This window comes from Callithrix jacchus, chromosome 12, assembly GCF_049354715.1.
Source record: "Callithrix jacchus isolate 240 chromosome 12, calJac240_pri, whole genome shotgun sequence".
NCBI classification, from domain to species: Eukaryota; Metazoa; Chordata; class Mammalia; order Primates; family Cebidae; genus Callithrix; species Callithrix jacchus.
Window position 1 is genome coordinate 111348343 of NC_133513.1, and position 18198 is coordinate 111366540.

The 18198-nt window shown below is 40.5% G+C and overlaps 1 long non-coding RNA gene across 11 annotated transcripts in view; it reads left to right on the plus strand.

Moving 5' to 3' along the window:
- LOC144578513 (uncharacterized) overlaps positions 1 to 18198 on the plus strand; it is a 206731-nt gene that overhangs the window by 44375 nt on the left and 144158 nt on the right. The window contains exon 5 of one of the 11 annotated variants that reach the window (XR_013524432.1): positions 79 to 16191. The exons of the other annotated variants lie outside the window; for them this stretch is intronic. This is a non-coding gene — a long non-coding RNA (uncharacterized LOC144578513). Of the gene's footprint in view, positions 1 to 78; positions 16192 to 18198 lie in introns of those variants that run through there. 11 annotated transcript variants of the gene reach the window in all.

An 18198-nucleotide genomic window follows, 5' to 3' on the forward strand; every position in this document is an offset into this window, starting at 1 on the left:
CCCTAAAGAACTTTCCTCATGCCCCCATCCTTCCTACCCCAACACTCTGACCCCAACCAAGTGTCTTGTGACTTTCAGAAAAATGAAAGTATCTCTGGCACGTGCCTGTAATCCCAGCTGCTCAGGAGGCTGAGGCAGGAGAATTGCCTGAACCCAGGTGGCGGAGGTTGCGGTGAGCCGAGATCACACCATTGCACTCCAGCCTGGGTAACAAGAGTGAAACTCTGTCTCAATAAAAAAAAAAAATTAAAAAAAAAAGGAACTTCTTAATTTGGTAACATTATACATTTATACATTAAATGTATAATGAAGCCCTACTTACTATCTTTTTCTCTGAATCATCTTCCAGCCAAGGGGGTTTAATGTATTTGCTCCTCCTCCAACTCAAATAAAATCGTGGTGATCTGTTGTTTCCTGCCGTTATTTCGTTGTCTTGTAATACCCCACCTCTTCTTTGCCTGTCCCACTGCTACACATACAAGTGGCTCCAGCGCAAATCCAACCTCTCACAACGAGTTTTTCCCCCGTGCTGCCCCAGCCTGAGGGAACTCCGCTCTCCTTGGAAATTACAGAGCTGTAATTTAGAGTATATTCAGCCATTAATTGTGCGGTATCCAGTGCCATGTTTTTCTGTGTTGTCTCAGCCTGCTTTTTAAAGATTTTATTGTTAGCTAACTGTAGAATTATTTATGCCTTATTAAAAGAGGCTACATTAAAATTTGCTTAAGAAATCCATGACCTATACCTGTGTTCCCCTTTGGGTCTCGAGTCCATTCACCATTCAACAATTAATATTTGAGCACCCTACCAGTGGAGTGATTGATGAATAACCACAATAAATTGAAGCTATGTACATAATTCAATTTAAAACCTGATATTTCACAATCCAAGTACTTTCACATATAACGTCTCATTGTCCTGTGACATTCTTCTGAAGCAGATGGCAAAAGGTAGTATGTCATGCAAAGCATTTAATTAATAACTTTGACAGTGTTTCAAGCTGGCATATGGGGGAAAAAGTTATTAAGTGGAATAATATAAAAGTTAATTGTGACATGTCAAACAAACTCTTAGAGCAGATTCATGAAAATACCAAAGAAGAACAGTGCTTCAAAATCTAAACAACAGTGGATCGATTTATGGATTATTTAACCAAATCAGCAATCTGGAAAAGGTACCTCTTAAATTTGGACTGAAAGCTTGACAGAGAGTAAGACAGCCTGACCTCCATGGTTAATAAATTCCATAAGTAGAAAGCAAACATTGAAAATGCCCTGTAGCTCAATGTCTTCAGCCAAAAAGAACTAATCCAATTGAGTGAGACCAAAGAAAACGACTGGGGATGTATGGTTCCAGAATGTCTCTGAGGTATTCAAACCCAAGTCAATTTAAGGACTTGTAAGTTAATAACTAGGACTTTACACATAATCCTGTACTTTACAGGTAGCCAGTGAAGGTTTTATACAACCAGGGTAATGTGATTTTCATGCTTGGTGTCAGTCAAAATGTCAGTAACTGAGTTCCAGACCAAGAGAAGTTCCTCAATCCGTCCATTACAGAGTCCCCCAGAACAGCAACAGGCGGGGGCAGCACGGGTCCCAGGAAGACAGGAGCCACAAATACACATAGAGAGGAAAGAGCAGTGGACAGCAGCCATGGAGAGGGCTGGTTCACAGGGCTTTTAGCAGTGGGTCTGGTAAATAATTAAATAGGAAGCCTAAAAGATATGTCAGGATCAAAGATTAAGTGTAAATTCATAATAGAAATCTTAGGAGCTAACAGCCTTCAAAGCTGTAGATCTGGGCAATTTACGGATTTGCAGCAATGGTGAGAACCCAGAAGCAATGAGACTTTCTTCTTAGTGTGATTCATCATCAGCTTTTAACAGTCAGGCTGAGAACATCCGGAGGTTAGGTGGCTAGAGAGTAAATTTAAGTTTCAAAGGGGTGAGATGACTACTTTTAAACATACTATGTAATGTTAGATGAATATTTTAAATATGTTGATTGGATTCCTTTTTTATAAAAATTATTTAAGAGCTCTCTGAGTGTATACGTGTGTTTTAATTTCCCAGTGGAAAATTATAATATCAGGTGATAAAATCTTTCTAGATTTGATATTGACTTAAAATGTTTAAAAAAATAAAATGGGAAAAGCATTTCGATGATTAACTGAGCACCGAATATGTTCCAATTACAGGACTAGGTACTTTATACGCATTCTTTTATTCTTATTTTAATACTGTGGGGTAGGTGGGATTAGCTCCAAATATAAACTAGGAAATGCAGGCTCAGAGGAGTGTGTTGCTCTGGCTCCTGACCACCCAAAATTTGCAGACCAGCAACATTAGCATCCCTTGGGATGGGGTTAAAACGCAGAATTTCAGACCCTACCCAGACTGACTGACCAGAATCTGCCTTAATCAGTAGCTTTAGCATTCTGAAAGGTCCCTTCTGTGTGTCACTTGAGTAAGTTCTCATAGAAAACCTGGGGTAGAAGGCAGACCAGTGACCAGTGAGCAGATTAGACCAGTGATCAAGCAACCAGTCACCACACTCAGGGCTTGCCAGCCACCTCTGCCATGCAAATGAGCTTCAGCCCCTGGAGCTCCTCACCCGGCAAATGCATACACAGAGGGTCCCTGGGAAAGGACCTGTGGTGAAAAAGGATGAAATAAGACATCTTTGGGCTGGCTCTGGCAGAGAGTGCAGGAGCTCCTGGACTCTCAGGAAGAGTCATTCCACACAAATTTACTGAGCAACAACCATGTATTACCAAAATAGAGGTTAAGGCAGTAGGTTCTGGAGCCAGACTATATTTCAGATCTGCTGAATGCTGGCTTTGGGGCCTTGGGCAATTTACTTAATCTCTTTATCCCTCCATTTCCTTATTTGAAAAATGCAGATACTGATGGAGTTGTGGTAAAGAGCTCATTGGATGCTTGCTTTCATTATTTCCCATGTTGTGCTTTGGGGACTATGTCCAGTGTGGAACAAGACTGCTGTGGCCCCTGCCTTAGGTTTTAGAGGAGGAGAAAGGCATTACTAGGTACAGTTGTGACAGGTGCTATGCCAGAAGAACAGGGAACTATGGAAACATGTAAGAGAGGAGCTAGATTTAGGAAGCAATTAAGGAATATTTCTTATGTAATTGACCTTTGCTTGTGATCTGAAGCTTGAGTAGAGAATTCCCAGGGGAAAGACCAGCATTAAAAAAATTGTATGAGGACTTGAACCCTGGAGGAGATGCAAGATAGCCTATGGGATGAGGACAGAGCAAGGGAGTTCCAGAAAGGCAGAGGATTAGGCAGCCGGCAAACAGCCCTGCCCAAACACCTGGAAATGTTGGATGGAGAATGACAAATATCCTCTTTGCTATGTAGTAGAATCCTAAAAATGGGAAACTCTTAGTTGCTAGAATTGATGAAAGAACTGAGTAAAGAAGTAAGCTATGCCCTGGCTGCCTTGTAGGAGTTACTGATCTCAGTAACCCCAAGCCTTATCTAGGAGATGATGAGGCTCTGGGGTGTAACTGGTGAGAAGTCACAGCTGAACCCCCTTTGTGAAGCTAAGACATTCAAAGGGTGGATTAGGAAAACTCACTCAGCAACACAGGGACAGAATGAGGAAATAATCTGCCTTCTTGGGTGGAGAGAAAGAGAGAGCTCATTAGATTCATATTTCAGAAATACCATACTAGCTACAGGTTGGAAGAGGGCAAAAGTGGTATGGGCATGTGAGTTAGGAGGTGCACCACTCAGGGGAGACTTTCTCATGGCTCTGACTAGGATGGGACACTGCAGCCAGTTCTTACAACTGATAGCATGATTGATTCCCGGCCCAAAATTGTCACCACAAGTGAATAATGGAGCCTAACAAGGAGCTTATGAAAATGATGCAGAAACATGAAATGGATCAATGTCAAGGATCAGGCTTCCAGAGACGGGAAATGTAGAGGCCCATAGGATCCAAGCTGTGGGAGATTTTGGCATAGTCAGTGCAAGACAGTCCAGCACAGAAGAACAATCACAATTCACTAGGGTTAGGCAGGAGGGAACCTTCACAACCAGGAGGATAATGGAAAATAACCACCTGCCACAGAGCTGCAGAGTAGCCCCAGCAAGGTGGGGGACAGTCTTTGGGCCCACAGCAGGAGCTGAGACTTGAAAGAAAATTCTGGAGGTGGGGAAGGAGCAGTGTCACTGACTCAAAACTATTTCGGTCTAGGAGATTGAGTATTCTAGCATTTCATGCGCCCTGTACAGCTGAAATAAACGAGACATGTAAAACCCAGTCTGCTACTCAATGTGTGTGGCATGTAGACCAGCAATACCAGCTTCACCACGGGGCAGGTTGGGAATGTGGAAATTTGGCCCCACCCTTGGGTCTCCTGAGCAAGAATCTGTATTTTAACGTGGTCCCTGGGGATTCCTACATGCATGACAATTTACCATGTGTGGCTATGAAAGATCTTGTCACCTCCACCATCTGTGACTGCGGGCATGGGATGCATGACCCAGGATAAAAGATACTCCTTAATGGAGTATGTGAAGATAGTTTTGAAATATTTGACTCATGTCAGGCAAACCAAAAATTAAAGAGATTTGGCCACATCTAGGCAAAGATAAATAGAAATATTGGAACCCAGTTCTACAAGTCAGACTGGGTCAGCACAATGACAGGACAAAACCAATTCGAAAAAAGTGAGGTGGAATGAGATAAAAAGAGAGCTGCAGCCTTGAGAAGTAGGTAAGATTGTAATTTCTAGTGTCTTTCCACTCCCTTCAAATTAAATGAGTAGCCAGTTCACATCAGCCTCAAACTTAACCATGCCGCTCTAAAATGCTTACAGGTATAATTATTTTAGATTTAAATTCACAGCTATAGCAACTCTGCACTGAAGCTACATTTTTAAAATAATACACTAAAATCCTTCTATATTACTCCAATGTGAAGTATCTTTTGCCCAAATGCACTTAGAATGATTCTATAACTTTGCTAACATCAACTTTGGTGGTATTACTATTCATTCATTCAGCAAATTCAACTGAGCACCTACCATGAGTCTGTCTGTGCTAGACACTGGCAATCTAGAGCTGCAACAGTGAATATGACTCTTCACTTAATGTGGTCACTGTTCTCAAGATGCTTCGAGTCTATGAGATTAAATAAAATCATTACAGTTCTAGCTACTTTCCTAAGTGTTATTGACATTTAACCTGATTTCATTATTCTAATGCTATGTAGTATCCCAAGAAACCTTTATATATTTGCATGTGTTGTTTTACTATGTACCTACATGACATATGCATCAGAAACCTCTTCTGTGCTATATTTTCAGAAATATCTTCTTTCGGCTTCAATATACTGCTTTCCTATAGTGAAAAAGCCCTGAGCTTCCTAAGGGATGGCAATTAAACACATAAGGATGTAAAATTCTCATTGAATTAATAGACCTGCTGTGTGTGTGTGTGTGTGTGTGTGTGTGTGTGTGTGCACGCGCGCACACACGCGCGCGCTTCTTTTTTCTTTTTTTTTCTTTTTGGCTTGTTAGAATATATAAATCTGGCGACTTCTCTAAAACTCTCTCATTTAGGTCTCTTGGGAGAAAATGTGAGAACCAAGGAGTATAGTATAAGTGTCAGTAGTCTTTGTGTCTCTAGATAGTTCTGCTGGTTTTCCATGGGGTGTGGAAGATAATTTGTCAGCTTAACTTCAGCTGCAGCCATTATGGAAGAAGACTATGGCTTCTCTTCCAGCAATAGATGTGCAGAAATAGCATCTGAAGCCAGAGAATGTAGGCAGGTGGGAATTTAATCCTCCCGCCTGTATCCCTACCCTATCCCGACCTTACATTCTTTCCTTCATTATTAGTAATCACATGTCCTGATAGGTGCCTGTATCTTTAGCAATATCTATGTTGTAGTCTGTATGTAAAGAGACCAACAAAACTGGGTCCCTTGGCAAAAGGCAGGTAGCACTTTGAACTTTGTGCTTAGAGATAAGACAATAAAATTAGGTGAGAATATCAGTTATCATTGGTTTAATTTGGGTAAAATATAGAAAATATGTCCTTTGTATCTTACCTTTGTCTTTTTCCCTTCCTGTGTCCCCACTGATTATGCATTAACTTAATAATTGTCTCCATAGAAGAAAGACAGTCTGTAGAGGGGCTTGTATTCTCAGGCATCTAGTGCCCAAGAGCCAATTATAATGAGCTTGGTTTTGTTGATGACACTAATATTCATCTGGTTGGGAGATGAGAACACATTCCTGGGTACGTTAGGATAATGAGAAGCCTTCTTCAAATACCTCATTACTGCCAGCAACACCACAGCGCTCCTGTTTTTCCAGGGTAGACTTTTTCTGTCCCTCACTGTCTTTTTCCAGCTATTGCTAAGCACTGTCACTACTTCCCTTGAACTATATTTGTATTCACCCTCTTCTTCTCTGTGCACACAACTACTTCCCTAGTCTAGACTCTAGTTTTCTCTTCCTTGCATTAATGTGCTAGCTGATCCTTGGGGTCCACTCTGTCTCCACACCTATCTATCCCACGAGGATGATCTTAGATAAAGGTTACTTTTGTTCTATTACTTCTTGGCTTTTACATTCTAAATGGAAGATAGTCCTGTACCGTTTAACTTAGGTCTTAGTGTCTAAGATATATAGACCACAGAATCAAAAGGACCTGGATTTGAATCTCCTTTCTACCAGTTACTTATTTTCAAGTTGTTTCATCTCCCTAATCTTTACGTTTTTTATTTTTTCTGTTTTGTTGCTGCAAAATATAGATAACATAAAAAATTTGCTGTTTTAATCATTTAAAGTGTATAATTCAGGGGCTTTATTTACATTCACAATGTGCAACCATCACCATCGTGTGTGTGTGTGTGTGTAACAGAGAGAGAAAGAATATAATCGATCATGCAATTTAGCAATGGGTTGGCCCCAAAATCAGTTGAATAACTGATTACATTTCCTCAAGTGATGCACAAGGAAGGGTTCCAATTTCGCTACATCTGGAACCCTTATCATTTTTTTGTTTTGTTTTGATCAGTGATTCTAGTTGAGGTGTATTGCTATCTCATGGTTTTGATTTGCATTTCCCTAATGACTAATGATGTTAAACATATTTTCATGTGTTTATTGGTCATTTGTGTAACTTTTTTGGAGAAATGCCCATTTTTTCATTGGGTATTTGTGATGCTGTTGCATGTTAGGAGTTATTCCTGCATTCTGGATATTAAATCTTTGTCACTTACATGTTTTGCAAATACTTCCCATTCTGTATGTTGTTTCACTTTCTTGATGGTGTCCTTTGATGAACAGAAGTTTTAAATTTAAGTATAACATGTTATTTTTCTTTTTTTGTTTGTGTTTTTAGGTCATATCTAAGAATACATTCTGAAATTTAAGGTTAAGAAAAATTACCCCTATGTTTTCTGATAAGACTCTTATGGCTTTGGTTTTGATATTTAGGTCACTGATCCATTTTGAATTAGCTTTTGTGTATGGTGTGAAGTTGGGGCCCACCTTCACACTTTTTATTTATGGATATGTTATTATTAATTGAAGTCCATACTTTATTTTAATGTCCTTTCTCTCTTCCAGGATCTCATCCAGGATACCTTATTACAATTAGTGGTCTTATCTCCTCAGGGTCCTCTTGGCTGTTTCTCAGATTCTTCTTGTTTTCAATGACCTTAATAGTTTAGAGAAACACTGGTCAGGTATTTTGTGGCATTTTCCTCAATTAAGATTTATCTGATATTTTACCACATAATTAGACTGGGAATACAGAGTTTTGAAAGAAAAACCCACAGAGGTATTAAGGGCACACACTATCAATGGAACTTACTACTGTACACTGTTAACTTGGGTCACCTGGCTGAGGTTGTGGTTTTCAGGTTTCACCCCTATAAAGTTCATCTTTTTTCCCATTTTCATATTGTACTTGTTGACAGGGAGTCACTATGCACAACCCATACTTAAGGAATGAGGAGTTATCCTCCACCGTCTTGGGGGAGAGTATGCACAGCAACTATTTGGAATTCTATTGCAGGTGAGGTTTCTCCCCCACTTATTTATTTACGTAGTTATTTATATCAGTATAGATATTTATTTATTCTGTGGGTTATAATTCAATACTAATTTATTTGTTTTATTGCTTAAATTATTTCAGCTTTGTGAAGTTTTTTTCAGTGTATTCCTGTTTCTCTTTGACATATAACTCTTACTGTGAGGTTTTTTTTTTTATTATTACTTTCTTACTTGTATGGACTGAATGTCTGTGTCCCCCACAAACTCACACGTTGAGACTCTAATCTCCAATGTGATAGTATTTGGAGATAAGACCTTTAGGAAGTAATTAGGTCGCAAAGATGGAGCCCTTATGATTAAATCTGTGCCCTAATAAAAAGAGATAAGAGAGAGCTTGCTTCCTGCCTCTCTCTGCCATATTAAGACATAATGAGAAGACATCTCTATAAGCCAGGAAGAAGGCCTTCACCAGAACCCTACCATGTCAATATTCTGATCTTGGACTTCCCAGATTCTAGAACTGTGAAAAAAAAATTCTCGGTTGTTTAAGCCACAAAGCTTATGATGTTTTTGTTAAAGCAGCCTGAACTCATAAGACACTTACTTTTAGGCACTAGAAGATGTTCCAGAGTCACCTTGTCTATTGCTTGCCCTAGTTCCAAAACTTGTGCCATTTCTCTAAGGAGACCCAGTTCCTTTTATTAGAGAATGGTTTTGGAAACAGAGATCTGGGCACTTGGGGAACTCATTGCTACTGGGGTGTCATTGCTTCTAGAACTTCTCAGTTGCTGAAAAAAATGAAATATGTGTGTATACTAACACACATGTGTACGTGTTCTGTGTGTATAAATATTTCTATGCTGTTATTTATCTCACAATGGCCTGCAGATATCAAGTTAGCCTGACTGCTGGTTTTGGTAGCATGTTGGAGGTGGAAGCTAGGTTGTAGAGTGCTGAAGTGGGACTTGGCAGATGCAAAAGAGATAGATTATTTCTCTCCTGGAAGTTTAGTGCTGAAGGAGAAGTTGCAAGTGGGAATAATAGTGTGAAGAGGCAGTAGAGCCAAGAAAATGGTTTTGTTTTTTTTCTTTTGAGACGGAGTTTCGCTCTTGTTACCCAGGCTGGAGTGCAATGGCGTGATCTCAGCTCACCTCAACCTCCACCTCCTGGGTTCAGGCAATTCTCCCGCCTCAGCCTCCCGAGCAGCTGGGACTACAGGCATGCGCCACCATGCCCAGCTAATTTTTTGTATTTTTAGTAGAGACGGGGTTTCACCATGTTGACCAGGATGGTCTCGATCTCTTGACCTCGTGATGCACCCGCCTTGGCCTCCCAAAGTGCTGGGATTACAGGCGTGAGCCACCGCGCCCAGCCCAGAAAATGGTTTTTAAGATCAGTAAAACCAGTTTAATTTGTGGGTAAAAGAACAAGAACAAGCTGAAAAGGATAATGAAAAAATATCAGCCAGTAGTTGGGTTGGTTTAGGAAGGGTAAGGGTTCACCCCATTAGGGAAAAGAGCCCTGAAGGGGGCAATTGGCTCATTTTTAATAGCCACTTTTCTCCCTAAAGCTCATGAGGAAGTGAATTGTGTCCCCATTTTACAGATGAGAACATTGAAGCTCAAAAGTGAGTTAAACTTGTGTAATCCCTTGCTGCTGGTAAGCATCAGAGTTAGGATTCAGCTGGTGCCCACCCTCTGCTGCTCCTTATCCCTTCAAGGCCTGTTAGCCTTTGCAATGTCCAAATGCAAATACATCCGAAAGGTCAAATGACTCCTCTACATCCCTGTATATCGAGAGTCAGTGGTTTCCTCTAGGAAAAAGCCAGAGGGAATGCTTATTCTGCAGACCCCAGAGAAAGAACCAGACCCCATACCCAAGCCATAAATCCAAGGGGCCTTTCTTGCTTTTGGCGCTGACTCTTTGGCAAGTTACTTCTCTCCCTGCAGTGTGACCTAACTTTGTACCCTTCCCTGGCTCCACTTAGGAACTCTCCCTAATACATCTGTTGAGGACAGCCGCCTGAATGAGTTTTGGATTTGGTGTTAAGCACTTGGATGTCCTGCTCTCATTCCCGACTCTGTCCACAAGGGAGGTGAGCAGCAGGCCTCTCCGTTTTAAAATGTGAGAGGAAAATAATAGTCCGTTGAGCAGAGCCTGTGAGAGGCTGTAGAAATACCCCTCTCCCCTCAATAATAAACAAGCAAATATCCACTGGCATTTTGTACATTGAAAGCACGTCCATATGCAGAAAATATGTATGAAGGAAAGAAGATTTCAATTCTGAGGCCCAGAGCCCATTGTAAAATGCACACATACAAATTTTATTCCAACCATTTTTCTCTCTACTTGCTGGGAACTACTTACAACTGTGAAATTTGAGAGTAGTTAGGTATGAATTTTAAAATTCTTCATTTCACACATGAGGAAACTAACGTAGACAATTGTCTTGCTATATTGTGTATATATTATGTAAAGATTTAATAAACATTCTATTTATGTAAGATAGAAAACTTTACTGTGGCTTAGAAGAATTACTTAGTCTTTTAAAAAAAACACTAGCTTTTAATAAAACTTTAGTTAATTTTTAGTTAACTTTTTGAGTTAACTTTTAATTAAACTCTAAAGGTTTAATAAAACAAAACCTTTGGATTAAATGGGATCTGGAGCAATCCGCAGATATTTCTAGGATGTTAGGCAAGGAAACAGGATATTTTTATCCTTTCCCTTTATCTATGGTTAATTGTTGATTTTTAAATCACAAGGAATGGAAAAATGGAAGCTTCATAACACACTCAGGTCATTCTAAGAAAAGACTACACATAGAAGTCCAAACTTTCAAAGCAGATACATAAAGGAATTATTCTGTACAGAATGAGTAAATTATCTGCCTTATAAAATTAATCATTTTATCTAGCATATGTAAAAATTATTAATATCAAAAAATCTATGCAGGCTATATGACTAAATGTAGAAGGGAGGTATGCTAGCACCTGCTTACAAATGTAAACATTAAGAAATTCATTAGGGCCGGGCGCGGTGGCTCACGCCTGTAATCCCAGCACTCTGGGAGGCCGAGGCGGGTGGATCACGAGGTAAAGAGGTCGAGACCATCCTGGTCAACATGGTGAAACCCCGTCTCTACTAAAAATACAAAAAACTTAGCTGGGCATGGTGGCGTGTACCTGTAGTCCCAGCTACTCGGGAGGCTGAGGCAGGAGAATTGCCTGAACCCAGGAGGTGGAGGTTGCGGTGAGCCGAGACGCGCCATTGCACTCCAGCCTGGGTAACAAGAGCGAAACTCCGTCTCAAAAAAAAAAAAAAAAGAAATTCATTAATCCTAATATGATACAGTCTTATCTTGTAATTTATTTGTTTTCTTAAAGTTCAATTATTATTTTTTTAAATCCTTGAAGTTTTTGTTCAGTAAATTATACCTGTAATCCTGTTTGGTCTTAGAAAAGAAAGACATAAAACTACTGTTTCAACAAAGAGTGTTCCTAAGCTGAAATCCATATTTTACTGTCAGCGGAGTTAAGGAGATGCATGATCTTTACAGCATAGAAACTCTTTCCTTAAATACTTGTCATCAAACTGTCATGAAAACTATTTCATGCCACTGTGGGTCAAGATAATTATTATATGTTTTTTCTGAACTTGGAAGAACTAATCATATTATAGACCTATCAAATTGCACATATATTATGAGGAGCATTTCTCAAATGCTTCCTACTTAGAGGAAACTTCTAGAAATCCAGAAGTTGTTTGCAGAAGCTCAGTCCTCCGCTAGACCTCTCATTTCCCTATCCTCCCTCATTAGAGCCTGAAAAGGGAGCCCTTCTCTGCTAAGATTATGAGTAAACAAAGTGATGGGTAACAGACTGATCCCAGATGAGAGCATTTCCTTCAGGCTCTCGTGTTAAGATGATAAATGGGTGGACCATTTGGCCTTAAACAAATGACAGAGATATATTACAACTGATTATGGGGTATTTTCAGTTTTGTTATATGTGTTCACTCTTGACCCTCTAGATACATGAATAAAAGAAAATTTATATTATCTCTGACATTTCAAGACAAAAGCTCTGAGGAAGCTTCCTGTTTTGGACTTCCTGCTTTCAGCAGTAGTAAAACAGGGTGTGGTTTTATTAAAATAAGAAAAGCCTGCATGGCACAACTTTCTGCCCTCCTTTTATATTATCAACAATAGATAAAACCAGCCACTTGTCTTTGCCAGTGATTATTTCCCATGACTTCTTAGCAAACTCCAGGTATTAATATTTTTGTTTTTGTCCTTACTCAATTGCATGGACATGTTTGGAGCAAGAAAGAGAATCTTTTAAACACATTTAACCAGGTCTTGAGTTTGGGGTCAGAAATGTGCTGCAGCTCCCACACCAGTCTGCAAACATCTGGCATCCCAGATGGGAGCAATAACAACTCCGTTCTTATTTTCATAACTGCATTGCAGAATATGTTCACTGGTTTCCTCCTCGGTGAGTTTAATTCACACCAATATTTTAAGGAAGATTAGAAAAAGAGAAAAAAAAAGGAACGACAGCGCAGAGAGTCGGGTTTTCATGCTCCCATTGTACAAAAGATTCTAAGATCATTATAACCTATAACAGATCTCTTAGGCTTATTTTGTGAATCAGATCAGCTATATATTATTTTCTATGCCAAAGTTTTATATGCACCAGAAAAATGCTATATTTTTAGCCCAGATCTAGGTATTATGTTTTTCTTCTAAAATGATTTTTACCAGTGAAATGGCTTTGTTGTTGCTGTTGTTTTGTAAAACCAGCTGAAAATCAGGCCACCCAGTAGAGTTGCCTTCATTCAGCCTCACTGGAAATATTGACATTAAAAGGTGCCCTGTCTATTGCATCACCAACACTTTTCAACAGCTGCACTAAGGTGGAATAGTGTTATTTCTTGCTTCTTCCCTGAGATAATTTTCAACAGTATTGTCCAGATTTGCTGTAGTCGTTTTGCTGCCAAGAAGTTGTAAACAAATCAAGGACCCACAGGGAGACTGGCAGCTCCTGGCTGAAAAGAGTCCTCAAGGGGAAGACCACAGGATCACACATCCAAAGCTGGAGAGGGCCTGGAGTCACCAGTACAGTAATCTCCATTTGCAGAAGATAAACGAGGGGCAGAGCCATGTCTGAACTCAGGACTAGCAGCCTAGCATTACTGAAGAGTAGACCACCACTAAGTGCAAGGGCCCTGGGAACTAGGGTTTTTGCCCCTTTGGTTGACCAATGCATCCTAAGCAGTGCTTAGGAAGAGTGCTTGGCACATCGTGGGCACTCAATACATATTTTTTGAATGGATGAATGTAACACCCAGCTTCTCAATCAAGATCACAAGCCGCTGGGTGTCAGACTTGACTTTCTCGTGTAACCCTGCATGACTGGCATGGGCAGCATGAGTGAGTGAAAGGAGTACCCAGATCCAATTCATCACTCAGCCACTCACTTACGTGACCTCAGAAAAGTAATTTGGGAGTGTATTTCAAAGGGCAAATGACTCACAGCCTTAGCTTTCTCATATGTAAGCTGAAATAATGTCGGACCTACCAGTTTCATAGGATTGGATGCATAGCAATTAGATAGCACACGACAAACTCTACAGCCCTCTAAGAATACTGTTACTATTGGCAAATGGGCTCTGAGATGTAGTCATTTTACTAACAGAGGTGTTGGCTGCAGTTAAGCTTGCGCAGGAACTCTCCAATGTGATGAAAGCCTTGACCAAGGGACGTGCTAGGAGCCATGACGCGGACTGCTGCAGGAGAAGCCAGGGAATGAACGTATCCCATGAGGAGGTGCAAGGTGGGGTGGGAGGCCTGAGGGGAGCAGTCACAGAGGGTGTAGGACTAGGCAGAGGTTCAAGTTAATTATCCCAAATGTAAAATGTAGATGATACAATGACAATAAGAAGTCTTGGTAGTAGACTAAAATGCAGTGTTGAGAATTCTGGGTGGGTATACTTGTCAATATTCAGAGATGTTTAGATCATTGGTAGACAAATCTATTCTCAGTACTAGGTAAAGGCATCTGGAAACCAGGGCTAACTCTAAGGGAAGGGAGCTGGCAGATTCTAGGAGAAAGGGATGGAATTTGGGTTCTCTTGGGTGCCTGGGGTATACCGGGTAGCAAAGGCTAAGACAGAAGGGCCAGAGGGGCAGGCTTGTCTTGCACTGGAGTAGAGAAAGGAGCTCAGGACCCATGGGATGTCAGGGATTTGTCCACTCCAGTGCCTAGGCATCAGAGGTTGGGTTTCCAACCTTATTGCCTCCTGGGGAGGGTTTCCTAATGTACCAGCAGACCTAGGCAGGGCTAAGCACAGAGAGGTTCAGGTGGAAAGGTCTAGGTTCTCTGATGCTTAGAACTGGTGCTGACAGCAATAAAGCAATTAAAAAAAAAACTTAAAAGTGTGTTGTCATTTCTGTGGGGTGATGGGAAACAACAGTTATGGACAAACTGCAGATGCTACTTTGTGACATCTTAAAATATAGTATTATAAAGCAAAATCCTGAATGCATACTCACCATTTTTCAGGTGTATATTCTAAAGGAAATACATCAGGAAGTCAGCACCATCACTGATGCAGCAGACCAAAGAGCAGTGCTTGTTTGCACACATTGTTTACTGAGCCCTGTAGCTGGAAGTTATTCCACCTTGTTCATTGGCCATCCAGTTGTCAGCTATAAAGGGAGGCCAGGGTTCATGGCTGTTACCCAAAACCTCCTTCTCATCTTGATTCTCACCCATTCCAGGTCTATCAAGTTCTGAGAGATTCCCTCCAAGAACTATGGGCTTCTTGGCCTCTGGCTCTATCTACTCCTGGACATCTTGTGGGGTAGTGCTTTGCATAAGCTCTGATGCTGTAGTTACACGCAGCCCCCATCTGCCTAACACCACCCAGATGGGATTGCTCCAGCCACCCCAAAGGTGCAACATTGCAAACAGCCTGCCTAAACCTCTCTACTGTGGTTCCTCCAGCCACTTCCATGAGAGACCTTGGATAGAAACCCAAAGGTTTTTACAGGCACTGCCTATCAGATGTGGAAGAAAACAGCAAAGTTAGAGAAGGCACAGGAACAGCTCACCAGGTCCAGAAGGTGTCTACTCCTTAGTAGATAGCAATACCGAGATTGCTCATTTCTTTTAAGGACCATTCCTTTGAACTATGCAAATAATTCTTTGAAAGTTGGGAAATTTTAAATTTCTAGTAGAAATACAGATGCACAACTATCTAGGATAGTTGTGTGTGGTCCTTTTTTGAGTTTTTTAAAGTTAGCTCTGGTTAAGAGCTATTTTTAAGTTTCTTGAAGTCTGGGGTGCTGGATTTCACAAAATGGGGGCAAGGCCTGGAAGGTGGAGAGAGAAAGAGTATAAATAAGTACAGGACACCCACACCCAATTAAATTTGAACCATGTCATGCTCATTATTTTTTACTCCACAATGCTTAACAAACAGATTTGCATGTGGTACTTTTCCCCAAAGTTATTTGTTAAACTTAATTGGACATTATTTCAACATATTTGCCTATTTATTAATGTAGCCCTTACATAGCACTAACCAGGTGCTTTACAAATTTATTACAACTTATTTAATAGGCAACTGAATCATGAATATAGAAAATCACAGATAATAGTTTCTCTCTACTTAGAATTTTAGATCTCTGTGGTATCTTTCTTCATAGGATGAGCACAATTTGAATTTTCTTGCTATCAGAGTAAAGTTTTATATATATAATTTTTCTTTGATTATGGAAGTGATCATGTGGCTGGGCATGGTGGCTCAAGCCTGTAATCCCAGCACTTTGAGAGGCCGAGGTGTGCAGATCACAAAGTCAGGAGATCGAGACCATCCTGGCTAACACAGTGAAACCCCATCTCTACCAATAATACAAAAAAATTAGCCATGTGTGGTGGCACGTGCCTGTAGTCCCAGCTACTCAGGAGGCTGAAGCAGGAGAATTGCTTGAACCCAGGAAGCAGAGGTTGCAGTGAGCCAACCTGCACTCCAGCCTGCACTCTGCACTCCAGCCACTGCACTCCAGCCTGGCAACAGAGCAAAACTGCATCTCAAATAAGAAAGAGAGAGAGAGAAAAGAGAAAGAAGGAAGGAAGGAAAGAAAGAGGAGGGAGGGAAGGAAGGAAGGGAGGGAGGAAAGGAGGGAGGGAATGAGGGAAGAAGGAAGGAAAGAAAGAACAGAAAGAAGTACATGTTCAAGTAAAAAAACAGGAAAATACAGAAAAGTACAAAGGAGATAATAAAATCATTCTTCACAGAGATAATCTATGTTAGAATTTTTCATTAAGCATACATTTTGAATAGCTGTGAAATAACTAGCTGCAATGTCTGCTCATCTGTCCAAATAACATCCCAGTCCCAGTCATTCTCTAGCCTGTCATCTTATTTTATTGCAGTCATTACAATTATCACTATCTGAAATTACCTCATTTCAGAGAGTGAAAACTAAATAGTTTTCCTGTCTTCTGCTACTAGAACCAAACCCCACTTTATGTCCCCAGGACCAAGTACATAGTCGATGCTCAATAAATTTTTTTTCTTTTCTTTTCTTTTTTTTTTTTCGGAGACACAGTCTCGCTCTGTCACCCAGCTGGAGTGTAGTGGTGCGATCTTGGCTCACTGCAGCCTCCGCCTCCTGGATTCAAGCAATTCTTCTACCTCAGCCTCCTGAGTAGCTGGGACTCCAGGCACGTGCCATTACGCCTGGATAATTTTTTGTGTTTTTAGTAAAGGTGGGGTTTCACTGTGCTAGCCAGGATAGTCTCAACCTCCTGACCTCGTGATCCACCTGCCTCAGCCTCCCAAAGTGCTGGGATTACAGGCGTAAGCCGCTGTGCCTGGCTAATAAATGTTCCTTAAATGAATTACTTCTTGTAATTAAATGAATATGCTCCCTCTGTTGTGCATCAGGTCATTGTGATCAACTCAGTGTGATAACATCACATAGTGCCTCTGGTGTAGGCACATCTGAAATTATTTTCCTCAATTTTGCCTAGGCTCATTGTTGAGGAAAGTTAGAATTTGGGCTAAAATTTAGAGTCCACCGCATCTGAAAAAATTCTATACATACTAAAGTAGTCATAATAATGTTGCAAAAATGCTTTCAAAATGCCAGTGAGGTCTTGTTCATTTTAGATTTATATGGATTAATTCTTTTCTCCTGGGACTGTCATGGGCAGAAACTTGACAATACAAATTTTAAGTGAAAACATACTTAACAAGGTCAAGACAAAATGTCATCTTCCTGTGTTCTACGAAGCCAAAGTTTTGCTATTTCCCTAAAAGCTTATTTGACAGAACAGCATTATTAGGTAAGAAAAATTTAATACACTAAAGGAATTCAGAACACTAGGGAAAATCTAAATAGGGGCATTCGTTTAACAATAATTGATGTCTGAAAAGATGTCTTATCATGTCCCTAGGACACACTGGGATGCAAAGAAGACAGCTTGATTGACTTACGGATCTTTCCATCATTAAAGGAAATTAAATTCCATTGCATGTATTATCACAACATTTCCATGAAGAAGATAATAAATATGCTATCATTGTTCTCATACTGCAGGGCTGGAAACCAACAAGTCTTTATTAAGCATTCATTGCTTGTCCAGTTCTGTGTTAAGTAAATGTGCCTAAGAAAAAGTTTGGCTTAAAGCAGTATTAGATATAAAGCAACTGGGAAAAAAAAAGCAAAATTGAATGGCACTCATTTATTATACAGGTTTCAGGACAGGGGAAGTAGGTCTGGGCAATATGGAGATGTGGCATTTCCAGAGATGAGAGGGAAGCAGGGAGTGGAGCGATTGCAATGGCATGGCAACTACAATAGCGCCTCATGTGGATCCAGCGCTCACCATCTGCCACGTACTATCCTAAGTGCTTTACATAAACTCACGCATCTGTGGGGGATGAGAAAAGAATCAACTTCAATGAGTTGACTCATTGAAGCGAGACTGTGTCTCCGAAAAAAAATGAGTCAACTTCAATGACTCATTGAAGTTGAATCTTTTCTCATCCCCCACAGATGAGGAAACAGCAGAATAACAACAACAAAAAAAGTTGAGTTGATCACGCCTATAATCCCAGCACTTTGGGAGGCCGAGGTAGA